Source organism: Ambystoma mexicanum, chromosome 1p, assembly GCF_040938575.1.
Source record: "Ambystoma mexicanum isolate Mex_15411 chromosome 1p, UKY_AmexF1_1, whole genome shotgun sequence".
NCBI classification, from domain to species: Eukaryota; Metazoa; Chordata; class Amphibia; order Caudata; family Ambystomatidae; genus Ambystoma; species Ambystoma mexicanum.
Window position 1 is genome coordinate 123,109,102 of NC_090921.1, and position 24,433 is coordinate 123,133,534.

At 49.8% G+C, this 24,433-nt stretch overlaps 1 protein-coding gene across 2 annotated transcripts in view; it reads left to right on the top strand.

The window, feature by feature from the left end:
* ACTL6B (actin like 6B) overlaps window positions 1-24,433 on the top strand; it is a 545,030-nt gene that overhangs the window by 14,759 nt on the left and 505,838 nt on the right. Inside the window, exon 2 of one of the 2 annotated variants that reach the window (XM_069644836.1) lies at window positions 21,338-21,413. The exons of the other annotated variant lie outside the window; for it this stretch is intronic. The gene's annotated coding sequence lies outside the window, so the exon portion shown is untranslated. The remainder of the gene's footprint in view (window positions 1-21,337; window positions 21,414-24,433) is intronic. 2 annotated transcript variants of the gene reach the window in all.

The window sequence follows — 24,433 nt, forward strand, 5'->3', positions numbered from 1 at the left end:
TGTGGTTGGTGTGGTTGTCGGCTCCCTTGGGGTAGCTGAGGTCTTTCACTGGACTCTGGTGCCTTCATGGAGCTTCCCTTGCTGTGTGGCGGCTCTGCAGTTTTGCTTCCTTCTGAGACAGATTGGTCTCTGACTTCCATGCTTCCCGGGTTTCTGGGCCTCCCAGAGTCTATGTCAGCCTGTGGGTCCTGCGGTTCTCACGTCATGGACCGGTTCCGGACGCTCTATCCTTCCTCTTAGCGTCCCCGTCAGTATCCGTCTGCACATCCGTCCTGGCTCTCGCGGTTCATCCAGGGAGGGCTTGACAATTTGTTAAGTCCTTCTTTCAATTGTATCTTGCTTCTTCCAATCTAAGTCCGTGAACAACTAGACTGGTAAAAGTGGTTCCAATGGTTATTCAGTATTGCTCCCCACCTCCTTCTCGTCTCAGTAGTAAGTGAGTGCTGGTGTGGTAATTCACTAGGAATCTTCCTCTTCTCAGTACTCTCTACATGGACAGCTTTAGAAAAGCACATGGGGTATGAGGGTAGGAGTGAAGAGAAATGAGGTGAAGGAAAAGTGGGGTGGCTGTGGGAAGATGGTCTAGGGTCATGGGATTGGTGGAAATACTGCATTAGCCTGATGTGGTTGGCACTGGTCCCAAAGGGGGTTTCCTTTTCCCATGAGATCCACCCGTTGAGTACCATCCACAGGGGGCCTGTCGGCTAGCAGCCTCACCACTCAGGGCTAATGGGAAGAGGCTCCACCTTCGGAAGCAGTGACAAATTGTGGGATTTGTCACAGTATGTAGCACATGGCAACAAAGACGTGAGACCCAGGTGGACAGAAGCCCTGTGCAGATCAGCAAGATAATGGGGAGGGTCAACACAGGGAAGGCTGTGTGGGAAATGCGGGCAGACCATGTAAGCAGTGCTAGTAGAGAAAACCAAAGATACTTGAGGCGCATCACTCTGAGCAAGGTAGGTGTGGGGAAGAACGTGAAGGGGCAAGCAGAAACAAAGAAAGTACAAGCTGAGAGGAACCTCAACAGTCAGGAAATAGACAATATAGTGAAGGGAGACAATTGAAATCTCTAACGAAAAATAGATCTGTGAAGAGGTCCTCAAACTGAACAGACCAGATGGCCGCAGGTGAATGAAGAAGCTTCCTAAAAAACAGTACGCTGGTGAGGCAAATATACACTACAGAGCCAAACATCGAGCAGGAAAATATTGCCGAGTGTCTTCTTACTCTTTTGACATAGAAGTGTTTCTCATACTATATTCCCCTCCCCACGGCAGCCATATTTAAGTGTACCCTATGTCATTCTTATTAATAGAGCTTTGTTTGCTCTTCCTCCCTATTTCCACCTAGGATAGATTTTCCAAGTAAGTATTTTTCTGAAAAGCCTAACAGCACCCCACTCTTCTCAGATTCTGGTCCCTCTCCTGAGGCTTTTGCGGACATCATTTATAGAAAGTTCTGATTAACCAGAGCCTTATTAAACCCTGCTGGTTTCCAAAATCAGCCTTTTCTCCCATATTATTTCTATTTCACTAGATCTTGCAGTTTCCCAAAACTTGTTGTGTCTCAAATATTACCTGACAATCGATTTTTACGAATTACATTTTGCTGCATTCTTCACTGTTTTTATTTGTCCTGCAAAATAGATATTTGGTGGGTTTGGCTTAGTTATATGTCGGAAGAGGTAGGAAAGTGGAGTGCTGGGGGCATTTTGCAGTACAAAAAGGTAAAAGAAACATGTATTTTCAGCCAAATAAAGTCTGGGAATCCTCATAGACCAGATTTTTATTATTGGAAGTGATGGATTGATCTTTCCCTTTTACTTTGCTTGGTTTTAACCAAGATACAAGCAAAAACTGGATGAATTTGCCATCTTTCTGGTAGTTGCAGCTTCATGGCCACCGATCAATGATCTTAAAAGGACTCAGAAATCAGGGAGTCAACCTTTTATGGAACCTGAATGTACTTGGTTGACAGCCAGACTTCGGCCCTCATTACGAGTGTGCTGGTGTTTTGCCAGTGATTCTGTGGAGTCGGTGGCACAGTTTCCGGCAACCACAACCACAGAATCACTGGCACATCACAACTTTGTGGGAGCATGCACTCCGGCATGCTGGTAACAGTGCAACCAGCATGACGGTAACACTGTCATCGGCCTCTGACATAGGTTGCACCGTCAGCAACGCCAATGGCACCATTACCGGCATGTCTCTCACGGAATCAACGACAACGGAAATACCATGACCAGAAACGGGGCCATCGCCGGATACATAGACAATGGCATTTCAACAGCAGGCATTGCATCAAAGGTTTCTGAAAGGCGGCAGCGGAAGCCACACTTTTCCGACCAAGAACTCACCATCCTGACAGACACCATTGTGCGACATGCTGGTGAGCTGTGTGTCACAGACCACTGGCGCATTACACAACTGTGCAAAAATGGCATCTGGGAGGGGCTGACGCTGAAGGTGTCAGCCGTGGGACCTGTTCCATGCACAGAACGTGACTTCCATAAGCGGTGGGATGATCGCCTGCCTGGGCCTGCAACCTGCTGTCGGCCCACAGGAAGGAATACCTGGCAACCAGCGGTGGGACGGTCTCGCCAATAAAGCTCATGCCATGGGTGGAGAAATGCAGCTGTGTGCTACACCTCGAAGAGATCGTGGGAGCGGCGCAGGCCAGTGCATGGACACCTGGAGAGGGTGGTGAGTACAACATGCCACACCAAAACAACCACAGTGGGAAGGAAAATGCAGCACGCACTACACTGACACATGTCCAACTGCATGACACCAAACCGCATCCAACCCATAGAGTGGCTAACGAACTCTGGCCGTTGCTGAAGGGTTAACAAGCATTGCCCCCTCAAACATCCAAATGCACATATGTCCAAATGAGTACTGGTCATGTGCACAAAGTGACGTAATGAGAAGCAACACATACACAAGGCCACACCCTCCAAGGTGGCGTGCATACACCACGAGCAATGGGCCCTCATAACATACTCGCGTTCATGCACACATCAAAGCCGTCCTGAAGGACCTGGCCCTGGCATGGTTGACTGGCTATCTGTTAAACCGACACCCCCAAGTGCAATTGGGACCTTCCCACACCTCCACCTCACTCTCCACCTGTGGCGTCCATCAGGGCACCATTCTATTGCCATTGCTCCTCAACACCTACCTTGCCCCTCTGGCCCACTTGATCTCCACCTTCTCTCCTCACTTCCAGTGTCATGCTGACAATACACTTGTCATTTTTAAGCTCCCATCCTCTACCTTGTCTCTCATACGTGATTGCCTCACTGCTATTCATGCATCGTGCTCTGCTAATGACCTCTGCCTTAATGCCAGCAAGACAGAGAAGCCTCTCACTGTGACGCCTGCGCCCCATAATCCCACCCACTCTCTGGCCACCTTCCATGGGCCTGCTCCCCTACCCTCCTGTGAGGCTAAAAACCTTGGTGTCACCTTTGACTCGTCCTTCTCCTCCCCTCTGCACCTCACGGACCTTGTCAAGAATTCCAATTTACAGCTCCACCTCCTCACAGGCACCATACCTTTCCTCACCTGCCTCCAGAAGCCCAATGTCTCCAGAGCTCTGGTGCCCTCTAGGCTTGACTACTGCAACAGCCTCTTCCTCAATCTACCTCTTACCTCACTTCGCCCCACCTAATCCAGAATAGGGTAGTTTGAATCACCCTAGGCCTCAATCCCTGGAACCGCATCCCTCAAGCCCTGTAATCTCTCCACTGGCTCCTGGAGACCGCAAGGATCCATTGCCTCATCCACAAGGCTGTCTGGGGGCTGGTCCCCCATGCGTCCTACTGGGGCCAGCCCATCCTCGGCCAGTCACCCCAAGCATCCCTTACCAGCACTTGCCCTTGGGCACCCTTCCCTGCACTAACCCGATTCTGGTCCACCCCATCCTTCGCATTGTTATCCCCTCCCCTTTTTACCCCTTGCACCTGTCCCTGTGGTTCCCATCATTACTTGCACTGCCACTTGTGTCAACCCCCCCTTCCCATTCCTGCCCCCTTGCCTTACCTTCCCCTGCACCTTCTTGTTCCCTGTACTTGCACAGTAAGAATGTCACAAGGCCCAGTATGACCGTTGATCTTAATTTTGTCACCTATGTCCACCCCCATTTGTCTTGGGGCACCTGGAAACACTTGTGTGTGTGTGTATGCGCCATACAAATGTACAATGTATGAACTAGAATCTCCATGCACAGGCATCATGTCACACGCTTTATGAACTGCATGTTGCAAGGCCATAGGATGTCACAGAAGTGAATAATGGCATGCCCATTTCAACTCCACAGGCACCTCGTCTGACCGATCAAGGTGGACCAAGCACCTCAGTCACCCACACAGAGGAGGAGAGCCACACCATGCAAAACCACTGCCAAGGCCACACCAGCACCGGCCATGCAAACCACGAGCCCAGTGAACATGCCTCCTGCCCCTTCAGCAATACCTACTACGCCAATGGAGGGACAGCCAACTGCCCCTGTAGCAACACCACAGGTTGATGCCCTAAAAGCAACACCAGCTCCGCCCACAGAGGCACAGCTGGCTGCCCCTGACACACAGCAGTGGGGACCAACAAGACGGACACCCCCCCCCCCCACAACAGCCTCCCCTGAATGTCGCTACCTCGATGGTTGATGATGTCAGGCATGAGGGCGAAGACTCCCCAAAGTTGTCGCCAGAACTCAACTCCTATGGCCATCTATCCTTCAGCCCCTCCGACCTCCACAGCTCACCTCCACCACCGATTCCCCAGCATCCGAGATATGGATGCATGCATACGGTGCATCGAGGCACGGTATGAGGAGATAGCTGAACTCGTGCGCCAGCAGCTGGAGTGGACCCAGATGAAGCGGGAGAGTGTGCCGGCCACCGGCTGGTGCTGTGCATGTGCCCCGGGCCACTCCTTGTGTGCAAAGTCTTGCTTGCACAGAGGGTCTGGGAGTGGAACGAGGCAATCTCGTTACTGGCTCAGACCCTCACCATTTCCCTGCAGGCGGCCCTAGAGCACAGGGGCTCGCAGGTTCCAACCTCCCCCCCCCCCCCCCCCCTCAACATCACCAACTCCCGAGCCCTGCGCTTGTCAGGTCTGGTGTGAAGAGGCCACAGAAGTGAGCCAGTTCCAGACTTCGTGTGACACTTATGTAACCTAGGGGGTGTTTCTGGGAGGGTGTGTTTGGAAGGGTTAGTTGGGGAGGGGGTGGTGGGGAGGCTTAGTTGGGGAGGGTGTGTTTGGGAGGGTAAGTTGGGGTGGGAGTGGGGATGCTTAGTTGGGGAGGGTGTGTTTGAGAGGGTTAGTTGGGGAGCGGGTGGTGGCCCACGCGTTTGTTGATGTTTGTTCAATCCACATGGTTCTGCAAATTATCTCACGTCTGGACATTACATTTGTGAAGTGGTGTGCTTTATTTTTGCACTGCATGACCTCTGTGTACCCTGGGTCGTGTGCAGGTGCTGTGTGCTCAAAAGTAGTCCTCAATGAGTTCCTGGCAGGCTGCACGCCCACCCCAGACATCCATGTGATGGTTTTGTCGCATGTCTGCTGCTGCATCCACGTCACCATGATCATTGTCCGCCGGAACCATGTCCATGTCCAGGGATGGGGGAATGTTCTGCAACATATTGTGCAACATGGCACAGGCCAGACTTGCACTCGCCTGTACATCAGTGGCCCACCAGAGCGGTGAAGGCACCGAAAACGTGCCTTCAACAGTCTGAAGGTCTGCTCAATTGTCATCCTTGTTCTGATGTCAGCACGGTTATATGCTATTTCCTGGTGGGTCCATGGATCCCGCACAGGGGTCATCAGCCATGGTAGTAAGGAATAACTGGAATCACCTGCATGGAATGGGACACAGGGAGGGCCGTTTTATTGAGGTGACTGGGCAGTGCCTACATATTGGGAAGTGGGTGTGGCTCTTGCGGGCCCTCATTCACCTTGCTGCACCCTGTGTCAGGCAATGCTGGTCAGGCCATGTGTAGGGTCTGACTCCCAATGATGGGTTGGTCGTGGTGGGTGGGGTAGCGTCGGGATATTCTGTGTTTCGTGACATGGCAGTGATGCATTCTGGCACTTGAAGTGCATTGCATGTAGCTGTCCATATTGTGATGCGGTGTCCACCCGTTGACACATGTGGTAGATGCCAGTCATGGCCACCCACTCTTGCCTGCCAAATGTGTCCCTGCATTGGCATGGTGCCTGAGGGCCATCCACTGGTGACTGTGAGCAGCCCCAGTGCCTTGGTGCACATGCAATGTTCTGTGTCTGTGTGTTGATGCTTTTACTCGGCCAATAGCCAGGTCCGCTGTCCACCATAATGTGCCATGTACGCAGGCAGCGTGCTAACCCGCAGGACCATGGCATCATGGGTTGATCCCGGGAAGCATGTGCAGCTGTGTGCGATAGTCAGGTTTGCATCGCAGATGACCTGCACATTCAAAGAGTGGTACAGTTTTCGGTTTCGATACACCTCCTCTCTGGCGTGGGCAGCCTCTAGCTCTATATGTGACCAGTCCACTGCTCCCAATACATTAGGCATGGATACGAACCCTGGTGGCGTTGAGCTGTGCCTTTGTCGTTGATAAGGCAATGTGCTGGGACACATGACGTAGGAGGGCATCCAGGACCTGCACGAGCACAATTGAAAATGATCGCTGAGAGATGCTGTGCAGCTCCTTGACTGTATTTTGGAATGTGCCTTCAACAGGGGGGTATGGCATTCTGGATGCCAATGATGCTCTGGATTTTGTCCTGGATGAGCTCCACGATTTCCAGAATGGTCTCTCTGTTCAGGTGGTATAGTGTGTGGATCTGCATGTCAATCAGGGAGCAGGGTGTGGCCCTTGTGCGGGATATAGATGCACGTTTGCGGGGCACAACTTGCGGCCTATTGTTCATCTGCATTCTCCTTCTAATCCTCCTGTTACGGACTTGGTCTTGATGGTCGTGTAGATTAGTAAGCCTCCGTCCCCAAGTACCACACAGACAACAAGATATTCAGTGTCTGTGCAGTCTTTGAGGCCACAGGATTTGTTGTGAGCCGTCAGGTCTGGAACCGGGAACAGCCAGAAGGACCCCTGGAGCACTGCAAGGCAATAAGTGACTATCAAAACAATGTGCGTGTAGTACAATAATACCCAGCAAGGAAAAGAGCACCGCTTACCTAGTGTATAGGAAATGACACCCAGATGGATAGTGGGGCCCTGGACGGGGCTTAGTGTGCGAGACACTGTGGATGGGCGCACACCGAGGTTTGAGGCAATCCAGGTTATGCAGCCAGGCGAACGCCTTGCAGAGGCCGGTGGCCAAGAATACCAAAACACAACGAAATCCGTGAGGCAATCCAAATCCAAGTCCGAGGTCGTAGAAATATGCAAGGCCAAAGTTCAAAGGTGCCAGAGGAGTAGACAAATCAATCCAGTAGACAAATCCGAGGTCGTGACAGAGTTCAAGCCAAAGTTCACAATGCCAAGGGTTAGACAAAGGCAATCCAGTAGACAAAATCCGAGGTCGTGACAGAATCGTAGGAGCAAGGTTCAAAGTAAGGAACAAGGAACAAGAGCCGTACAGTACTGAAAGAGTTCAGCTGTGAAGCAACGCTTCCGTGTTCCTGGCCGTATTTGAATCCTTGAGAGGAATCACGTGATGCGTGTCACGTGATGCGGAAGCGTTGTCTCCACGTGACTCCTGGTAGTGCTTGCCCCCTCACGTGATGCGTGATCGTGTTGGCCCTCTCATGTGACGCGAGGATCGTTGCAAACGATGTGGATTGTTACGGGCTGCCAGTGGGAGTCTCCATTGTGCTTTCCAGCGCTGGGATGGCCGGTAAACCCCTGTTCCAAACAGTGTCCTGGTATTGCGGGTAAGATGATGCAGTCTCCGACTGCCAGAGTGCATAAACGGGATCCCCTGATGGATTCTGGCAGAGACCTGGCATGCGGAGGGAGCAGGGAGAGGGTGTGCGGGAGAAAGCGTGACAGAGCCCCCCCCTCAAAGGCCCACGACCCCGTGGGCTAGATGGGAAGTCCCTATGAAAACGGGCAACCAGGGCCGGGGCGTGCACGTCTCGGGAAGGGACCCAGGAGCGGTCCTCAGGGCCATAACCCACCCAATCCACAAGATACTGAAGACGACCCCTGAGGAAACGAGAACCCAAAATGGCACGGACCTCGTACTCGTCAGGAGAGGACACAGAAACAGGAGCAGGAGGGGCACTAAGACGGGTAGGAGCAAGACAGGGTTTGAGGAGGGAGGTGTGGAAAACAGGGTGAATCCGCCAGGTAGGGGGAACTGAAAGGCGCAAGGCCACAGGATTCAGGACTTTAGCAATCTTGTAGGGACCAACAAAGCGAGGCAGCAGCTTGCGACAGCCAGGTATATGCAAATGGCGGGTCGAGAGCCATACCCGGTCACCCACACAATATTTAGGAGCCGCCAGCCGCCTCCTATCTGCCTTGGTTTTCATCACCGCCTGGGCCTCGCGCAGGTGGGTGAGTGTCTGGGCATGGATCGCGACCAGGTCACGAGCGCAGGCGTCAGCAGCAGGAGTGGCGGAGGGGAAATCAGGAAGAGGAAGGGCACGAGGATGCTGACCGTACAAGGAATAGAAAGGGGAGAAACCAGTAGACGAGTGCCAGGAATTGTTATAGGCAAACTCAGCTAGGTGGAGCAGGTTAAACCAGGAATCCTGGTACTGGAGGGTAAGACAGCGCAGATACTGTTCCAGGGCCTGGTTCACTCTCTCGGTCTGCCCATCACTTTCTGGATGATAGGCAGAGGAGAAGCGTGAATCGATACCCAAAATGCCAGTGAGAGCACGCCAGAAACGAGACGTGAACTGGGACCCTCGGTCCGAAACAATGACCTGCGGGAGACCAAACAGACAGAAAACGGACTGAAAGAACAAACGGGCCAATGTGGGTGCTGAGGGTATTCCCGTACAAGGTATGAAGCGGGCCATCTTTGTGTAGGAGTCAACGATAACCCAGATCGTGTCGTAGCCTCGTCTGCGGGGTAGGTCAGTGATAAGGTCCATAGAGACCGTGTGCCAGGGCCTGGGCGGGACTGGTAGTGGTTGGAGCAGTCCCAGAGGCCGCCCCCTAGATGACTTGCACTGAGCACATATCGAACATGTGTTGACGTAGTTCTCTATGTCTCTCCTCATTGAAGGCCACCAGCACCACCGCTGTAGGAGTTCTAGAGTGCGTTTTTGCCCCGGGTGCCCGTTGACTGCAGCATCATGAGACCAAGCGAGTGCTTGATTGCGTGCATCGCTGGTCGGGAGAAATAGTTTCCCTTGGATAAAAGGCAACCCCTCCTGTAGTTGAACATCCCACTCATTTAAGGCGTGTGGGTGTTGGGAAACCCAGTGTCTGATGGTGGTAAGCATAGGAGGGGATGGGGTACAAACACAGATGACGTGGCCCTTTTTTAACAATGTGTCGGGAAAGAGGGGTAACGGATCCCCGCCAGGAGACCGGGAAAGTGCATCCGCCTTGCCGTGGGAGAGACCCGGCCTATGTTTCACCACGAAATCAAATGCTGCAAGAAAGAGATGCCAGCGGACATGCCTGCTGTTTGTACACTTCAGCGTAGCTAGGTCTTGCAGATTCTTATGATCAGAATATACCACCGTCTGGTGTTTTGCCCCGATGAGGTGGTGTCGCCATGTCTGGAGGGCGTCCTTGATGGCTAACAGTTCCTTTTCGGTAACTGTATAGTGGGATTCGGCAGGAGTGAATTTCCGGGAATGATAGGCTACCGGATGGAGACGGCCTGTAGTTGGACAAGACTGGGAAAGAACTGCCCCTAATGCGAAAGAGGAGGCGTCTGCTTCTAGGATGAACGGGAGTTCTGGGTCTGGGTGTTGTAAGACCGGAGCCGAGGCAAACCTAGATTTCAGTGCCTCAAATGCCTTTTGGTGTTCGGGAGTCCAATTAAACGGAACAAGAGGGCTGGTCAGGGCTGTGAGGGGAGAAACAATAGCCGAGAAACCGGCGATAAAGCGTCGGTAAAAATTGGCGAAGCCAAGGAAAGACTGGAGCTGTTTAACATTGATCGGGGCAGGCCATTCCATGACGGCCCTAACTTTCGACGAATTCATGGAGAGACCCCCGGGGGTGATGTGAAAACCCAGGAAATCCACTTCCTTCGAGTGAAACAAGCACTTCTCAGGTTTAGCGAATAAAGCATTGTTCTTGAGACGGGATAGGACTTCTCTGACATGCATGATATGTTCTTCCAAGGAGGAAGAATATATTAGTATGTCATCCAGATAGACAACAACATAGACATCAAGAATGTCAGAGAAGACTTCATTGACGAAACGCTGGAAGGTGGCAGGGGCGTTACACAGCCCGAAAGGCATCACTGTATACTCATATAACCCTTGTCGGGAGCAGAACGCCGTCTTCCATTCGTCTCCATGGCGCATTCGGATCAAGTTGTATGCCCCCCTTAGATCCAACTTAGTGAAGATGGACGCACGTGTCAGTCTATCAAGCAAGGTGGAGATAAGCGGGATGGGATACCTGTTCTTTATAGTGATGGCATTCAACCGTCTATAGTCTATGCATGGTCGTAGGTCACCCTCCATTTTAGGCACAAAAAAGATAGGGCTGGCGGCTGGGGAACAAGAGGGACGAATGTGGCCTAACCGTAGGGCTTGTTGTATATAGTCCTTCAAAACGGTTTCTTCGGAAGGGGATAATGAGTAAATCCTACCCTTTGGTATTGGCGCTTCGGGAATCAAGTCTATGGGGCAGTCATAAGGCCTATGCGGAGGGAGACCCTCTGCCGTGGCTTTATCAAAAACCGGCAGATAATCGTGGTAATCAGCAGGAATACCAGCTGTAACAGCCCCCACGGTATGTGTAGGTGTGGTTGGATCAACATCCTCAATTCGAGAAGAGGCCATGGCGCCAAGAATAGCGGCGGGAGAGGTGAGTACCTCGGGTTCTGTTAAGCAGAAATGCTGACATACATCTGATTCAAACGTTACCTGCCCAGTGCCCCAATTGATCAAGGGGTTGTGTTGTCTTAACCAGGGTATGCCCAGTATGATACCAAACTGGGGTGTGGTGATAAGGTCGAAAGACATGGTTTCTTTATGGGTGTCCTGAATCACCACTTCTAGAGGGGCGGTCTGTTGTTTGATTGGTCCAGACGAAAGGGGGGTGCCGTCAACCGCTTGTACAGGCTCAGGATGTTGTTTCTGAACTAGGGGCAGATTGAGATGCTGGGCTAAAGTGATGTCAAGAAAACAGCCAGTGGCCCCTGAGTCAATCACGATGCATACGGCATGCATGACCTCCCTAGAGGGTTTCAGCAGTGCCTGTACGACTATGGGTCTAATAGGGCCAAATACGGGTCCAGTGGGGGTCAATGAAGGGCTCGCCGGTACCCCCGATCTCAAGGGCGAGCCTTCGGAAAACCCAGAGTTTTGTTTTTTGGCCGACGGGGACATTCTCTTACATAATGCCCACTAGTCCCACAGTAAAAACAGGCATTACTGGTTCTCCTGCGTTCCCGCTCAACTGAGGTTATAGGACTACGGATGCCACCAATTTGCATAGGTTCACCACCAGTGGCAGTTTGAGCGGGAGAAAGCTGACCAGAAGTAAACGTCTCTGCTTTACGTTCGGTTCTGCGGGCGTCCACCTGGAGAGTGAGATCAACAAGATCAGAGAAAACAGAAGGAAGGGACGGAACCATCGCGAGGGCGTCTTTCATGGGGTTGCATAACCCTCGATAGTAGACAATCGCCTTTTTCTGCTCTGGCCAGGATGTTTCAGCTGCAAGCTGGTTGAAACGAGTGATGTACTCAATCAGAGATAGCTTGCCCTGTGATAGATCAAGGAGTTCCAGGTCTCGTGATTGGGCCTTATATCGGGTATCGAACACCTTCGCCATCTCGGACACTAGTAGCTCGAAATCATACAAGGCTGGATGGTCGTTCTCTAGTAACGGATTCGCCCAAGTAGCGGCTACACCGGATAAGTGGGACAGAAGAAAGGCGGCCTTGGTAACGGAGTCGGGGAAGGCCTGGGGTCTGCACAAAAAATGCAGTTTGCATTGGTTGATGAACGTGCGGTATTTGCGGGGATCGCCTTGGTAGCGTTCTGGAGCTGCCAGGGGAAGAGGGGTTGGGAGTAGAACAGGCATGGGAGTAGGAGGCAGAGTAGGGGCAGGCTGGAGCGGAGGGTCGGGATCCCCGAACTCGGCGTCAATAGGCAGGGGTTGGCGTGCGCTTTGTAAGGCGTCGAGACGATGGTGAATGGCAGTGGTTGCGGCGGCCATGTCGGTCCTAAGGGCCGCGACAGCCTGCATTAGAGCGGTCACAGGGTCCCTGGCGGAGGTATCCATAATCAGCACGACCAAGCAGGCTTCACAGTCTGTTACGGACTTGGTCTTGATGGTCGTGTAGATTAGTAAGCCTCCGTCCCCAAGTACCACACAGACAACAAGATATTCAGTGTCTGTGCAGTCTTTGAGGCCACAGGATTTGTTGTGAGCCGTCAGGTCTGGAACCGGGAACAGCCAGAAGGACCCCTGGAGCACTGCAAGGCAATAAGTGACTATCAAAACAATGTGCGTGTAGTACAATAATACCCAGCAAGGAAAAGAGCACCGCTTACCTAGTGTATAGGAAATGACACCCAGATGGATAGTGGGGCCCTGGACGGGGCTTAGTGTGCGAGACACTGTGGATGGGCGCACACCGAGGTTTGAGGCAATCCAGGTTATGCAGCCAGGCGAACGCCTTGCAGAGGCCGGTGGCCAAGAATACCAAAACACAACGAAATCCGTGAGGCAATCCAAATCCAAGTCGGAGGTCGTAGAAATATGCAAGGCCAAAGTTCAAAGGTGCCAGAGGAGTAGACAAATCAATCCAGTAGACAAATCCGAGGTCGTGACAGAGTTCAAGCCAAAGTTCACAATGCCAAGGGTTAGACAAAGGCAATCCAGTAGACAAAATCCGAGGTCGTGACAGAATCGTAGGAGCAAGGTTCAAAGTAAGGAACAAGGAACAAGAGCCGTACAGTACTGAAAGAGTTCAGCTGTGAAGCAACGCTTCCGTGTTCCTGGCCGTATTTGAATCCTTGAGAGGAATCACGTGATGCGTGTCACGTGATGCGGAAGCGTTGTCTCCACGTGACTCCTGGTAGTGCTTGCCCCCTCACGTGATGCGTGATCGTGTTGGCCCTCTCACGTGACGCGAGGATCGTTGCAAACGATGTGGATTGTTACGGGCTGCCAGTGGGAGTCTCCATTGTGCTTTCCAGCGCTGGGATGGCCAGTAAACCCCTGTTCCAAACAGTGTCCTGGTATTGCGGGTAAGATGATGCAGTCTCCGACTGCCAGAGTGCATAAACGGGATCCCCTGATGGATTCTGGCAGAGACCTGGCGTGCGGAGGGAGCAGGGAGAGGGTGTGCGGGAGAAAGCGTGACACCTCCTCCTCCTCCTCCTCCACTGCCTGCCAGCCTGTTGCCCCGAAGCAGTTCCTGCTCATAGAGCTGCACTCCTGCATGCTGCACCTCCAGGTCCATGACTACTGCTACGAGAGGCAGCATGGTTGTGTTGGAAGGTGTGTGTGATGTGGGTGTGATCCTTTTCAGCAGTCCCTTGCTCATTGTTTACAGCTGGGTGTATCTGGGCCTGGTTATCCACACCTGGGCCTGGTTACTGCATGCTCCCCAGTGCCAGTGTTTCTGGAACAGTTTTCTCAGCGGTACTGCCATTTATATGCTAGTGTTTTCCAGAGAAACCGCAGTTGTAATTCTGCCCTGTTTCCATGGTGCAAGTGTTTCCGGCACTGATTACGGAGAGTCCCGCTGTATCAGTTCCCTGTGCTACTGGCAACGGTAGCACAGTACCCGCTGTTAGCGGCACTGTTGTTAATGGCATTCTCTCTTGTAGTGCAACAGTCCGGAAATGGTGCCGCTTATTAGAATTACCGGCACGTTGTTTCCAGACCGCCACACTTATAATGAATAGTGTAATCCATCACTCCTTTCCTGGGCAAACTCTTGGAAAAGCTGACCATCTCCCAGCTTAATCTACATGCTGAATCTGTTGGTTGCCTCCATGACCAGCAGTCTGGCTTCAGAGCTGCCAGAATCACAGAAACTGCTCTCCTGAACACCCGTGAAGACTTGCTCTCCAATCTTGAGTCTAATCTCCCTTCTGTCCTCATTCTCCTCGATCTATCCTCTGCTTTTGACATGGTCAACCATGCCTTCCTGCTCAATCGCCTCCGCAACAACCTTTGTATTACTGATCAGGCCCTGGCCTGGTTGACCACCTTTCTCACCGACCGACACTTTCAGGTCCAACTGGTTGTCTTTCCTCTCTTCTATTTCTCTCTCTACTTGTGGTTTTCCCAGGGGTCTAACCTCACTCGCTGGCTCTTCAACCACTACCTGGCACCTCTTGCCTAGAGCATCTCTACTTTCTGCTCCAATTTTCAATGGTATGCTGATGACACTGAGCTCTTTTTCAGGCTCCCCTCAACCACCTCTGTTTCTTCTCTCATACCAGACTGTCTGGCCGCAATTCAGAAATGGTGTGCCACCAATTATCTCTGCCTTAATGCCAGTAAGACACCCGATCCCTCCTCTCCTCTCTGTGGCTGTCTACTCTGGGCCCTCTTACTGCTTCTTCCTGTGAGGCTAAGTACCTTGGTGTCATCTTCGACTCCACCCTCTCCTTCTCTCCTCACATCTCTGATGTCTCTAAGAAGTCAAACTATCAACTGCACCTCCTCAGAGCTATTCTTCCCTGTCTCACTTTCCCCCAGGAGCTCACTGTCCGCTGAGCTCTGGTCCTCTCTAGGTTTGACTATTGCAATAGCCTCTTTCTAAATGTTCCTGCTTCTACTCTTCCACCTTGACAACTTATCCAGAAAAGCACCGCAAGACTTGTCCTTGGCCTCAAGCCCAGGGATTGTATCTCTCCAGCTCTGAAATCTCTTCATTGGATCCCTGGGGCTGCAAGGATCATGTTCAAGAACCTCTGTATCATCAACAAGGCTTTCTGGGGCCTGGGACCGCTCTACCTCCAACTTTCACTTCCAAAACATCTTCATTCTTGAACCCTCCGCTCATCCATCTTCAATTCTCTGAGGCTCAGACGCTTCTCCAAGCAGAGTGTCTGGGTCAGATCCATCTCCTTGGCTGAGCCCTCCCTCTGAAACAGCCTTACTACTTCTCTCAGACTTGAGCAGAACAACCTTTGGTTCCGGAACCAACTCAAAACCTTCCTTTTCTCTTCTGCTTTTTCGCTGCATGTAATGGTCACCCTCTGAACTCGTGAACAGGCTCCTGCATGTCCAGTTACCCTCGCACTGCCTCCGGGCTCCCCAGCATGTAAGGGTCTGTACCTGCATTCCTACAGTCCCTTCTCTCTGCACTTATAAGCCACCCGCTGGCTGCACTTTGAGTTAACTGCACTTCCCCCCTTCCCCTCCCCTTGGAACTTCTTCCCTTCCCTCTTCCCCGCACGTGTGCAATCTGATTGACACAAGCCCTAATAAGATCGTTATTTTGACCTCCCTTTGTTTCCCCCTCCTTGTCTTGTCGCACCTAGAAACACTTGTCTACAAGTGCGTTATAAATGCCATATAGCCTATCAATGAGGCCCTTTCTGTCTTATCTCATATGCAGGGGCAGTAGAGCATTTCAGATCAGCCAATCTTTTATACACCTCCTTTGCCTGTCTGAAGAGTCATACTACCTTCTTCATTGTGTCCTGAACTTGGTGTAGATGAGATTGGTTTGCTGGAACTGCAGCTAATGTGACCCAGATGGGAAGAGCCTAGTAAGGAAGTCCTATGTAGCAATAATAAAAGGCGTAACCTTAGTGGAATTATGTATGAGGATTATTATATTTAAGCACAGCCATCAGAATCCACTTAGCCCAATCTTCCTGAAACTGAGTAATGAAGCATCTGAGGAATTTGCCCTCTCCATCTGACAATCTATTTGGGGGCGATGGCTTGTAGATTAAGTACTAGCAAATCATAATGCACGACATACCGCTGTACATTTAAAAAAAAAAAAAAAAAAACTATGTTCCCCAATCTGTTACAATTGCTTTCAGTAGCCAATGCAACTTAACAATTTCTCGGATAAAGGCCCTTTCTAATGATAGCGCATCTGTCAGCTTCTTCAACTTTACAAAAATTACAATTTTGTGAGGGAATCTATAACTACCAGAATGAAAGTAAGTAGTTCTTAATTTGTAAATAAATGTGTGCCAGGACCCAAATATTTCCTTGGCTCTGCATTTGTCTGCTGAGTGCCACCGACTTTAGAGGTGCAGCAGAACCAGCGTCAAACTGCCACAAATTCATGTGTGTGCACACCTGCCTGTTAAAGTAGTGAGCTGCACCTGATACTGTGGCTGCATGGCTGCTACCCATACCACACACCCGAGCCACCCACAGCGCTGCAACAGTGCTGCCAGTCAGCTAGGTGTTCTACAGCAGTTGTCTTGCAGAATCAGTTATTCATGTAACTGGTTAACTATTACCGCAGCATTGGCATGGCTCACACTGTTGTTGCTTCATGTGTGACTAAGACTAACTGACAGTTAAACAAATAAGTTGGCAAAACACAACACCATAATTAAACTGAGTCTGTAACAATAAGTGCGGGTGCCCAGAAATAAGTGTCTGGGCCCTGCCCTGACAAACACCCCCATAAATTAAGCACTGATTGGAACCCCTTGCGATACTCATAAGTCACCAAGTGTAGTGGATGTTCGTAAGGGGCACAATTTTTCTGTAGGTGTCTTCATCAAACCTTTGTTCTCTGGCACAAATTGTGCAAAGGTAGATGCAATGGTATAGTGTCATTTCATCGACACCTGTTTTTATGACCAGTGTTTTGCCACAGCATTTTGGCTGAAAAAAAAGTTTCACTTTTTTTTGGGGGGTGGGTAAGGGCATATAAAGGGTTGGGGGGGGTTGGGAAATAGAACAAATAGGTAAATGACAGAGGGTTTGGGGGAAACCCCCTCAAAAATAATTTAAAACAAATTTCAAGTTTTTTTCTGCAAAAATTATGTGGCAAAACAATCGTCGTAACAGTCATCAAAAGGAATGCACTAAAAAATCAATTATTTGTTGATGCCTGAATGTCCTGCCAACGAGTTATGGCACCATTTTAAGACCATAGGTTTGCATTGTGTTGCTGGCACAAAGATCTTGTCACATCTTTACAGCATGCCTTCTCTTTCTTCCCTTTTTAATGGTTCTTTATTGATCCATTGGCGGCATTCTTTTCTGACTTCTTGTTCAAAGATGTTCCTGAAGTCTTCTGTATCTGTCCTGCTTTTAATTGCCCAGATGGTTTGAGCTGTTAGCACTGTGGGTTTGTCTCCTTTTACGAATTCGGAGTTCCCCAGCATCTGTAACAAGACAGCAGCTTTCCCGTGCCACTGTTTGAAGCTGTGAAGTGAAAGCAGGGGAAAAAAGCATGCACCTTGCATGTCTTTTGGTTAGCACACTTCATATTGTCAGCAAACCCGAATTCTTATGTTCCGCTCATAGCATTACTGGCTCTGCTGAACCTTCCAAGCAGTGCCGTCACTATTCGAATGTCACTTTGATTGCTAATAGTTGCCAATCATTGATGTTATCGTTTTCTCTCACTAGTCAGGGTGCAAGGAAAAAAAGCTGTTAGATGAAGATCTTCGTATCTACGTTCTTTTGCGACAGGATGGCTCCAGTGGCAGAGAAATCAGTTTCCCCTTTAAACGCCTGTGTAAGATTCAGTCATTTTAAAAGGGGTGCCAACGTAAATGCCTTTTTTAGGATGTTCAATGCACTTTCTTTTCTTGTTCTATATCCCATCTTGAGCACAGCTATTTCTCAGTTGCAGTGTTCATGGGTTGAAGACCTCTTGATTGAATCATAAAAATTGAACATTCTAAATATATTACCGCTTCCTTTCCTGCCTTTTGGAGTTGGAAAACCTATTACTACTTCCACTTTGGCCTTATCCAAGCTCATAGCTTGGAGATAAGGAACCCTAAGAAGTCCACTGCCTCTACTTCAAAAATACATGTTTCCAACTTGGCAAATACTCCCAAGTTATTAGTCTGGTTAATACTGCCTGGATTTGTGTTCTGTGTTCTTTCAGGTGGTAGAGTAACTTAGAATCTTATCCAAAATAGCCAAATAATAAGTTATCCAATAGGCCTCTAAAAACCTTGTTTATAAAATGCTTTGAGGTGGCCTGCACATTACAAATTCCAGGTACTCAAATGTACAGTACCTGGTATTGATCATATGAACCCCTTAAATCCAGTTTCGAAAGACCTACGCTGATCGTACCCAATATCAGTGGTAGTCGGTATATAATAGAAACTGTGATGTGCCTTGCACATTTTCTTAATAGCCAATAGATTTTGGTATGAAGAACATTGGTGCTTCAGCAGGGGACTTGGCGTGCCTCATGAACCCCCTTCTTTAGATTCTCATCCAGATATTTCGGCAACGCTTGATCTTCTCTTATCCTTAAGGCATTCATCCTACCATGAGGGATTACCAATTTAAGAAGATCAATAGGATAGCCCTAGATTGTATTATGTTAACTGTTAAAGCACATGGTCGCCAATAAAGGCATCATGGCGCTCTTAAGCACTGTCAAACAAGGAAGGGAAGGCTAGAAATTATACATTTTAAGAGATCACCGGAACATGAGGTGTTGCTCGGTCGTGCGTAATGAAGGCGGGATGGAGTTCCAGAGGTGCACTGCCGCAACTGAAAAAGAGCAGCCTCCAATGTGCGAGGCCCTGAAACGAGGTACAGAAATCAGCTGGGCATCGTCTGACCGCAGAGCCCGGCCCGGGACATATGGATGGAATTTAACCTGGAGATATTCAGCTCTGTGACCATAAAAAGCACGGTGGACCAAACAAAGTGATTTGAACTTTACACGTTTCTCTACCGTAAGCCAGGGCAGATGACAAAGCACTGGAGAGATGTGTGAACGCCTAGGTGTTGAAGTGGCCATACGTGCAGCTGAATTTTGCAGCACTTGTAGATGCTGCAAAAGTTATGCGGGTTGTGCCAATAGTAAGGTGTTACAATAGTCCATTGTTGATAGGATGAGCGAGGATACCAGTGGAATGCAAAATTGGGAGGGGTGGTAGGGCAAGATTTTTCAGAAGATCTTTAGCTGAAAGTATCCATTATGATAGATGGCGCCGATCTGAAGGTCGGCTGAAAAGGACAATGATATTGTTACACCGAGATCCTTAACAGAGGAGACTGGAGTGGGACAAGGCCCAAGACAAGAGGGCCAGAAGGCCAGCGACCTGAAGGCTTCTGCGGAAGGAGGACCCACCACCAACATCTCAGTTTTCTCCCTGTTGAGTTTAAGCCAGTTGTCTGACATCCACTTTCCCACGGCTTCGAGATGGTATCAGTCAACTTCCTTTTCTGAGAACACTTCCTGATATTCTGCATATTGTATGAATAGCCTCTTTCTATCGCCACCTTGTTTGACTACGGCTATCACTGTATTTCCTGTCTTCCCCTTTCACCAGTAGTTCCAACAATGTTGCTGACACCAACTGTAGTCGAGCAAGATCGTCTCTATTATCCATATTACTTTAGGGGATCGGATGATGCAGCCAAGAGGTCCCTAATATATTGGGACGTATGTCGAATTTATGATCTCAAATTGGATCTTCTCTAGGTGTCTTACCTATGTGACAATAATTAACTTCCCATTCCACATGCTGTGTTAGGTCAGAAAGAGACAGACCTGTTATTTGTGGTTCAGGCTATTTTATTTAAATAATCAGAGGATAAATGCCTAACTATCCCTAATCTATGGGGTTCCCCACTGTACCAATTAACTAGAGGTCTCGTCATCTTTAGGGAAGTTTACAAACAAATGGTCTGTCATCCATCCAACTGTAAGCTATTATATCCCTACCACTCTCAGAGAACAACACATGTCCAGGAGAATCGAGGACTCCCTTCTCCTGAATAGGTTTTGTAAATGTCCAAATAACAAATGACCAGGAGATTGACTGCCTTCTCCTGGATATGTTCCTTCCACTCTCAAAGATAAAAAAAGCTTCAGGAGAATGTTCTCCTTCTGCTGAAAAAGCTTCTTCTTGCCACTCATTGTCTTCTGTTTGCCCTTTCTTATTCTCAAGCACTCACTGGGAAGAGCAGACTGAGTCCTGGAGTATTTGTTACTCTTCTTAACTTCATTCTGACTACTGGGGTGAGCAGGCTAAGTCCCAGAGTATCCATTACTCTTCTTAACTTTCGGCAAAGTACTGCGACGAGTATGATGGCAGCACTCTCGGTTACCGTGATCCCTCCCGGGTGTCACGGTTCCCCTTCCTGTCACAGTTCCATCCTCGCAAACTAATGCCCTCGCTTCAACCTCTTCCTGGCGACAACGTGTGTTTCATTCTTCCTGGCTCCGGGTCTCCCTAATCCTGCAGCCTTGGAGGTTGTCATGGTGATTAATGCGATTAGGACGTGTGCGCTGACAGGCCGCGCTGCATTCCTTTCCTGCTAGCTTGCAGTTCATTCATCATGTGACCCCGCGTTGCTCTTCAACGTAAGGTCCGCCTACTGCCATTCCCATAAGACGCCTTGGCTTCAGGAAGCACATTGCTTTTGATGGAAGTTAGCGTCTTGTTGTTTCCTGATTACTGTTTAGCTCTGATCCTGATCCTTGCATTCCCGGACTCCTGTTTTCTTGCCGGTTCTGCCCTTGTCTTTGGCTCCCACGACGGGGAACCTTTTGCCTGCTTCACGGATTGACTCTGCGTTACGGATTTGTCCCGCTCCTTGTACTCACAGTAACAAACCTTTGCCTGCATTACAGATTGTCTTGGTTCTTGCCCCTTTATTTGTTTGCCTGAATCTTAACATGAGTCCACGGGTTCCCGTTCATCTCAACCCCCCCACCCCCACCCATTCCTACTCCATTCTCATTCTTCCCTCTACCTGGAACTACCCTCACATGCACAGAACTATTCTATGAACGCTATGCAACCTTGTGCACCATCCCGTTACTAGTGCGTCCCTCCTACCACCGGGTTCTAGCTCCATACTAACCCTTTCTTCCTTGTTGTTTTCTCCTGGAATTTAAACCTTGAACCCTCGCCTCAAGTGGGGACCTTGATCTTGTCTTTCACTATATCCTACAAAGTTTCTCTTTACCCAAACTAGGTAAGACCATGTGCTACTCGCTACATTCCAGACATCCTCAGGGTGTGTGATAGTGTGATAGTTTGTTGCTGAAATCTTGGTTCTCTGTTTCTTAGGGGCACTATCGGAGGGAGAAGGCGAATCCAAGCCAACAACCAGAGAATTCTTCCATCCAGTGACTGCCCTCATAAGGTTAGTATTCAAACAACGCTTTTTTTTTTCTTGGTGGTTTCCATGGCTTGCATCTAAAACCTGCCCCTTTTCCTTGCAGCTTGGTGAATCTCTGGGGTTGTTCACGTTCCTTCTCGCTCTTTCAATTGATTTGCTCCTCTGTTTTGTTGAGTCTCAAAGGGACAGAGGGGTGTATCACTGGAAAGATCACCCTCAATGAGGAGATTTGAATCAAGGATGGTTCAAGTTATTTTACCCCACAAATCCTCTCCACCATTTCTGGATTTCCGCTTGGTGAGTACTGACGGCCCATTGATCAGCTCTGATCACTAACACCGGGTCTCCCACTGTCCCCGTTACCTTGTTTCACAGGGGTTTGCATCGCCGGACCTGTTCTCAGGAGCAGGACTTCACATAACGGACGACTTGCTCTTTCATTCCGTAAATGTTATGCTTCTTTCCGTGGCTTCCAGGCTTCAACTGTCTCTGCATCGTTGTTGGACCCACTAGCCCACACCTCCAGGGTCACACCACCATCTTACCTGCTTCATTGTGGGGTATCCTTCCCCTCTGCTCCTCAGCCTCTGTCTATTCGAGGTCTCTGGCCAGCAGCACCTTCTCCCTTCCTTCCAACAGAGGCTTGTGCGGTCTTGCAGACCAGCCACAACTTGGCTGGTTTGAAGCCTCCAGGCTTCTTTCCTGTCTCGACTTAAGAGTGGTCCTTTCTTGGTTTTTATTGCATTGCGTTTTTATTGCTGGATCCTCCCCAGTGCAAAGTCATAGTCCCTACTATGTGTCTGATGAATTCTCTTAATCCTCAGTTCACTCATCTTCGTCACAGTATTGGGAGCAATCATTATTACTCTTCCACCATTCCTCTTCTTCATAGTACCTATGATGGGTTGTTTTTCAAATGGAAATTTGAATTCTGTATGACAGTAACACACAGTGGTCTGACTTGGTGGTCTTGTCGGGGTGTTGGAGAAAGGCGCTTTAGGGAGTTCCTCTACGGAACAGAAGTCCCTGTCCCTCAGGGGGGAGTCTCTCCCTGTGTAATAGGTTCAGGCATGGTCTTGTTTTCTCTAACTTATGCCATGATTTTGTGCGAAAGAATATGGCATTCATACCCTGTCAGGAGGTCGGCCATTGGCCTTTAACAGCCCGCCGAGCTAAGGCGGGCTCGAGCAAACAGGCAGTGGGCCGTTAAAGGACATGTCTGCCCAACTGGCAGGGCATGAAAGCAATTCTGTTCTGACTTGAGTGCCGTGTAGATCGATGAGACCTCCGTCCCCAAGTGACGCACAGGGGAACAAAATAGAAACCCGCTGTGCGACCCTTGAGGCCACAGGTGAGAGATGTCTTCCCAGATCCACGGAGCCTCTGGAACACCGATGCTGCTGTCAAGAAGGAATGAGGTAAGCACCAGGCAATCACAATACAGGCAGGTAAACAAAAGAATCTAAAGTGTCTTACCTATCTGGTGTAAGGGAGACCCAGGTAACCTAGTAGGGAGGTTCGAGGCTCAAAAAGATACAGCGGTCCCTGGAGTGGTAGAACAGCAGGTAAGCGTGGATACAGGTAGGCCACCTGTAAGATAGGGCTTGACTTGGGCGTAGAAGTACAGCAAGATACTCAGGGATGATCCAAAGACAAGTCGATGTGCAGTCCAAAAATCCGGCAACAGGTAAACAGTTCCAAGCAAAGGTACAAAGGGGTGTCCAAGAGAGTCCAAGATAGAGTTCCGTGGTCGAGGTAGCAAGGAGCAAGTAATAACGCCAAACAGGGTCCGAAGCCAGCTGAGAAGCAATGATCGTCCTGCCTCTCAGTTCTTTATACTGTGTGTCCCTGGGTCATGTGACGTCTCTGGGCCATGTGACGTCCACCAAGATCACGTGAGGAACGCCACACTGTATCACGTGACCGACGTGATGACGTAACGCCGTCCCTTCTGCGATACATCCTCCAAGGCAGCTGCCAATGCAGGAAAGGTTGTAAACGAGCCCGTACACCAAAGAAGGTACGGTGTTTTCGGTTCTGTGGGTTCACCGAATCCCTTGAGCCTCGAAGCTGGGGTGGAGATGTTTGGGGAATGTGAGCAGTGTTCTGATGTGGGGAGGCCTGATGTGCTGAGGATCGCCTAACATATTCGCACCACTGGGTCCATCGAATGGCTTTCACAATTTTTCATCGTGAGATCCGTGCTGCTAGCGCAGCCGATCCACCAATAAAAAATGGAGAGAAAACAAAATAGGGCTGACGCCATATGGAAAAGGGACTAATTCCCTTTTCCATGTCTATTGTGACGGCCAGAACGGAGGAGCTCCGGGACTATAGCGTAATACTCCGGTCCCGCAGGTAAGTGGTGGGGGTGGGCTCCCTGTTGCCTCTCCACAATGAAAAAAAAGGTGCCATACGGGCGACGGCTGGGACAGCGCCCATGGATCGTGTATTCTCGCCCGCTATTCCAGCCACCTGCTTGGCTGAGCGCCCTTCCCCCGGCTGCGAATGATCCATAAATGTTCCTAATACTACGGAATCCAATAAAGCAGCAACCGCTAGGAGTCCCAGTAGTAATGAGATCATAATTGGTCAAAAGGAATTACTTTGGTTTTAAATGGGAGGATTACCTTTCTTTGACCCAGACACATCCCTATTTCCTGTTTTCAGGCTTTCGTTCAAAGTGACCCTCCACCTCCCCCCACGTCCACAGTACATACAGAGTCACTCTTTTTCTTTTCACCTTCCACGCTACTTAATGTTCTCTGAATATTCAATGTCTGAATAGGTTTTCTCTCCCCCCACCCCCCATTCCTCTTGACTCAAGGTCTTCCCTGGTCTATGCAAAACACAGACCCCCCGATATTTCCACTTTTCTAGCCAGCATCTGTTGCTCAATACTCAAGGTTAATGTGATTAACGTTGCTGTATAATCTTTCAAATCTTTGCACAGCCTTGCATAAATTGCGCTGCAGCGGAGTCATCTACCCATGTTGCCGTGGCTAGTAGCTGCCGAAACATAGCTACATACACCAGTTCCTTGC